A 6376-nucleotide genomic window follows, 5' to 3' on the forward strand; every position below is an offset into this window, starting at 1 on the left:
GGGGCCGTGAAGGTCAGATTAAATCGACCTGTTGCACCATTGAGTATATTGAACGTTGCAATTGGCCCAATGGATGTGATTTTCCAATATTATTATGCGTTCAAACTTTTAAGGTATTTCGTCTGAAATAAGTATATGTATATTGCATTTCTGTAGAACAATGATTCGCACCCATTTTGAAATTGCCACCTACTATACTGTAAAGCTTCTAGGACATTCACTATAGAACCGGGTCATTGTTGCCCCAGGGAGTGAAGAGGAAAAAATTTACTTCGCTTTGCGAATAACCGTGCTATGAAATGCCGCACAACTGGAGAATTTCAAGAACGGATATAACACTTTCCTTAGGTTATTTAAAGCGGCAAATGACCACCAAACCTTAATCTTAGCAGACAAATGTGCCAATGAAAATCGTAAACGTGAATTGTTGGTTAAAATGTTGGACCAAAAAGTTTCAGTAAAATATATAAAAATTTTGGGCGTTACGAAGTTCTCCGGGTCTGCTAGTATTTAATATTTTTAAATTAAAGTACTTAGTGGCACAAAAGTTACTTATTTTAAAAAGAGATATTTAGCGATATCTTAACTAAGCTGTACATTGGCTTACTTCTCGAAGGTAACTGTAACTCTGTTATTTCTATTTGTAGAGTTGCATTTTTCAGTAAGTTAGCGTCATTTAATTCAGGGTCGCATTGGACCCAGGGTCGTATTCTATCCTAGAGGCGCATATTTAAGTAAGTAAATTAAGTCTGTTAGTGAGTATGTTTAAGTAAGTCAAGTCTGTGCTCTCACATTCGGCCATCCTATAAATCATTCGGCATCGAATGATTGAGACCACAGCTTCATATTTTCAGCAATGCTGATTGTTTTTTTTCGGTCCTTCGTGCTCACCCACTCGCTCAACCTCGTACCGCCCGTAGTTAAGACACTTAAGGATTTTATAGGGGCCTAAAAATTTCGGCTTAAATTTCATTTTTATACCATTATGACCACAAAATCATTCACTTTGTACCTAGCTTCCGGTTTTCTTTGCCTATTGAAAGTCCTTTTATTTTCGTGCTGTATTTTTTGTATATTTGCTTGAGCAATTTTTCTTAGTTCCTCTCTTTCGCCCGTAAACTCGTGCACATCTGCTTCTCTTACTAAGGCGCGTATTTCTGACAAATCATTCACTCTCATCTCACAGCCAGTAAGCAATTTAAATGGGCTGATTTTTGTTGTACGCGGGGGTGTTGAGTTAATGACCTGCTGCACTCTATCAAGGTATTTGTACTACGATGCGATGCATTCTCTCCACCTGACCATTTCCCCTAGGCACCCCCGTAGCGATCATTAAATGTTGTATATTACACTCAGTGCAGTATTTCTTAAAAGCATCTGAAATGAATGCACCTCCCCTGTCAGAAATTATTCTTTTGGGATTGCCAAAAATCGCTGCTTGTTTTGCCAACTTCTCAATCACGAACCCAGCACTTGTTGTTTTTGTTGGGTATAACCAAGTAAAGTTTGAGAATGAATCCACGACAACTAAAATGTATGAATGGTTTTTATTTGTTTCATGCATTGGTCCAACGTGATCTATATGATACGTCCCAAGAGGACGATCTTCTTTATCAATGGGGTTGAGTAACCCCTTTTTTTCTCCCTGCTTTAGCATTAGTAATAATACAAGTTATGCAGCTATTAACTATCCGTCCAACCTTTTCTCTAATCTTTGGTACGTAAAAATCCTTTTCAACATACTCTTGCGTCTTTTGCGTCGAAAAATGTCCCTGATTATGAGCAATTTTTATAATCTCTTCTTCCATTGATTCTGGAACGACAATGAGTTCCTTCGTTGGATTTTTGAACAATATATCGTGTTTAATAAAATAATCTTCGTAGTTGTCTTCCTGTAATACCTTACGTATTGCTGCCACCCAACTATCTGCCAACTGAGCTTCACGGAGTCTATGTCTTAAGCTATCCTCCAAAGTCAAACAATATACCCGGTTTAGAGCGTCCACATGACGCATCTTAGTCCCTGCCCTGTGCTCCAAAGTAAAATTAAAGTCTTGTAAAAATAACGCCCACCTAGCAACTCTGGTGGTACATCTTTTTTCCGCATTGTCATTGTAAAGGCATTACAATCAGTGACAATTTTAAATGGTATTCCCAATACGTACCTTCTCCATTTTTGAATTGCTTCCATTATGGCCAAAACTTCCAGTTCGTATGAGTGGTATCTTTGTTCCATTAGAGTAGTTTTTCTACTCAAGAACTGTAGAGGATGCATCAGCTGATCGTCACTGTCTTTTTGGAGCAAAACTGCACCATATCCATACTTGCATGCGTCTGCATGAATTTCAGTCATAGCTTTTGGATTAAACAACTTAAGTACCGGAGCTCTAACTAAAGCTCGGAACACTTTGAAACTGCAACTTCACGCCGTAACGACAGCGACATCATTTTGTCGACAAATGTCGCCTTGAAGCCAGCTTCTTAAACATTTTGAAGACCTCAGCGACATAGCAAACAGCTGCTTTTAAAGTTTGACATTTCGGTATATTTATTTCACAAATTGTGTATTTTTATTTAAGTAAATAAGAAAAACATGAACAATTAAGAATATGTGATTAATTTTGCGACAATTTAATTTTGCAGCACTACATCTACTCATTGTCGCCGGCAAAATTAGAAATAGATTTAATTTGGCGAAGTCGACAATTGCAGTCCTGCAGCCAAGATGTCGTGCTGTCGTCAAAATAATTGTGTCCGTAAGAACGTGTGTATTTAAAATTTGACAGATGCTGCTTGTCGCTTGCTGTCGTCAAAGTGTTCCGAGCTTGATGCAGCTTTGAGTTGTTCAAACGCTGCGATTTCTGCATCGCCCATAACAAATTTTGAATCCTGACGTAGTAAATCAGTTAAAGGTTTAGCTACTAAGGCGTAATTTTCGACAAATCTACGAAAATATGATGTCAATCCTAAAAACCTTTGCACACATTTCTTATCTCCTGGTAAAGGAACATCTTTAATAGCTTTTGTTTTTCCTGCTGAAGGCAATATTGTTCCGTTTTCTACAATATATCCTAAAAATTCTACTTGTCTGCTTAACACCTTGCATTTCGACCATTTGATATTCAAACCACTCTCCGTCTCGACTTTTAAAACTATCCGAAGCTTATCAAGGCCTTCAGCCTCGGTTTCGGACGGAATTATTACATCATCCATGTAAACAATGATGGTCTTATTTTTAATTAATTCCCTTAATACGGCATTGATGTACCTGCAAAAAACCGATGGTGCGTTTGATATACCAAAGGGTACAAAATTAAATTCAAACTGTCCTTGCTGTGTTACAAATGATGTACATTTTTTTGAGTCTTCGTTTACAGGTACATGAAAATAGTCATTACGCAAATCCCAAGTGGTTAAAACTTTGGCCTCTTGCAATCTATCAACTACGTTGTCAACTAACGCCATTGGAAAATTATCACAGCATAAGCGTTTACTCCCATCTTTTTTCGATCCTAGTACTATAGGCGCCGCATACTCCGAAGAACTCTGTCGAATAATACCTTGCCTTAACCATTCATCAATCTGATGGGCCACCACTTTCTGGTTTTCATACGACAAACGCCTAGGAGAATGATATACAGGTATATCATCATTCAAAATTAATTTCATTTCTACTGGAGACTTAAAATTCTTAACCGGACAATATTCTCTGACCAAGCATCTGACATCTTTGGCGAGATTATCAGAAATATGTGATAGTGATACATCAATCTCCATCTCATCTTGCAATGTACATACCGCGTTAAAATCACGCATCCATGTAGAAATTCCATCATCTTGTTCTTCGTCATTTCCCTCTCTTTTTACATAACTGAGCTGTTTACCACATTCACCTTTAATATTTTCCACTACTTTTTTGTAATCATTTTCAACGTATGATTCTCGTTTTTTAAATATAGCATCTTCCGATGTTATTGTCAGGTCCGCCACTTCTAATACAGAAGCTCCAATAATGGCCTCAAAGTTCATATCACTTTCTCCTACTACGTGAATTCAGTTCCACATTATCAATTAATACATTAGTATCAAAACAACCTTTTGTGACTATCACACCCTCACCAACGCCGAATAACTTCTTTTTATTATCTTTCAAAATCAACTGAATTTTACTTTCCAGCAACGTATCATATCGTATTAAACAATAACTACAGCCAGTGTTTACTAACGCTGAAAATTTACGATTACTATCACACCATTCAACGTCTTTAAATTTAATATGATTCTTATCATTCAATGTGTTAACTGCACCACGTTCTTTTTTTACTGCAGATTTTTCTTTACATTCATTGGACTTATGACCCAACTGGTTACACTTAAAGCATTTTATGTTTGTAACCCTACACGTTTTCGCTAAATGTGAGGTACTCCCACATTTAAAACAGGCTTTGTCCTGTGTGGCTTACCCTCTTTTACTTTCTCATACACCTTTATTTGCAACTTCAATTCATTTATGATTTTTGCTTGATAAAGTATAGCCTTATTATTTTTATAATCATCGATACCATCAATAAAATATTCTATTAGACTTGCTTCATCCACTTTAATTTTCCTGCCTATATCCATTAATGCATACAAATATTCGATAAGGGTTTCTTTAGGATATTTTCTACGTTTCTGCAACATTTTGTGAATATCCGCTGCAGACACCTTCGCCCAAACTCTTCAATTAAAACTTCCTTCAATTTTTCCCAATTTACTGCACAAGTCTGGCTTCTTACAAATAGCTTAGCTGCACCTGAAAGAAGCTGCTTTGCATATACAAATTTTTGAAGATCAGCATGATTCAATAATACAAGGTTGCATGATAAAAACATAACAAGGTAAAACCATTGAGAGGCAGTCTGACGTTTGCCAACAATATAATTTTAAAATCAAAACTCAAACTCACACACACATTCTCATTTTCAATCTCAAACAACAACAATTGTGAACAATTTAATTTTTTTATTTTCAATTTTATATGATTTTAAAATGTTGGCAAACGTCAGAAAAAAATCATGGCCGACGAATTGAGAGAATGAATTTACCTTGTAATGTTTTTATCATGCAAGGTTGGATAAATATTGACATTTGTGTCAATCGACTGCCTTGTAAGGTTGCATTTAAGAAGGAAGAGAAGCGGGTCACAATTTTATCCTCTTGTGTAAAGGTAGTAGGAAAAGTAAGTAGTCTGGTAGTGCTGAAATGCGTTTTTGTATACAAATTGAATTAAATATATAAAGATGATTCCACTTATCTACACAATAGACAATGAATTAATTTTTTATGGCCACATAAATATTAAAAATGAAATAAATGGATATTCACATAAAATTCTTGCCAAAAAAAAATCTTTGAAGTCTTTGAAGAAATATTCCCAAATATTCAAAATAAACCATGGTTTCATTGATATTCCAGTATATATTTAACAAAATTAATGGAATTCAAACAAATCCTTTATTCAAAGGCACTTTATGAAGAATTATACAAATGGTAAAGATGCAATTGATTTAATGCATATAAATTCATCTTTTAAAAAGTATTATATTTGTTGCATTTAAAGATTGCATGTTCAATATCTTAAATTGAATTACATTTGGTTTTCTTTTTAATTTAAATTTTTTAGTAATGTTTTTTACTTTTTTCTCCAATCAGTCTTTAAAAGTTAGACCTTCAATATCGCAATTTAATTACATTTGGTTTTTTAAAAATCTAATTTTTGTGGAATGGTTTTTACTTTTTTCTCCAATCAGCCTTGTTAATCATTATATCGGTTAAACTTTAAAAATATGTCTTCAATACATTACATTTCGTTTTTTTAAAAATGTTAATTTTTTGTAATGTTGTGTACTTTTTTCTGCAATCAGTCACAATCAGCACAAGAATATACCTTTATTAATATTTCCACTTTCGCTTTTATGGAGTGGTATACTTACTTGTAAATATGCAAAGGCTGCACTTGACCAACTCAAAGGCTGCAGGGGTAAAAATATATGCACCAGCAAACTTGGACGGACACCCAAATGATCCTGAGCTTCACAAGAGAATATATTTATTAATATTTGTACTACCATACGTGGATGGATACAGGGATACTAGCATGCAAAACTTACTTGCAACGGCTGCACTTGTTGTAAAACGCTACTATTTGCAAAATAAATATGTAAATTATTGTTGTAATTCAAAATACTTCCATTATTTTTGATTTTTTTGCCATACTTAAGCTGAAATTAGTCAAGAACGTAAACCTACCGGTATGTAAACCCGAGTCGGCTGACACGATCTGTCTTACCAAAGCGCCATGTAAATGAAAACTCAACACCGCAGATTTTTTCTG

Source organism: Rhagoletis pomonella, unplaced genomic scaffold (assembly GCF_013731165.1).
Source record: "Rhagoletis pomonella isolate Grant_MI unplaced genomic scaffold, Rhpom_1.0 Rhpom_scaffold_00005, whole genome shotgun sequence".
NCBI lineage: Eukaryota > Metazoa > Arthropoda > Insecta > Diptera > Tephritidae > Rhagoletis > Rhagoletis pomonella.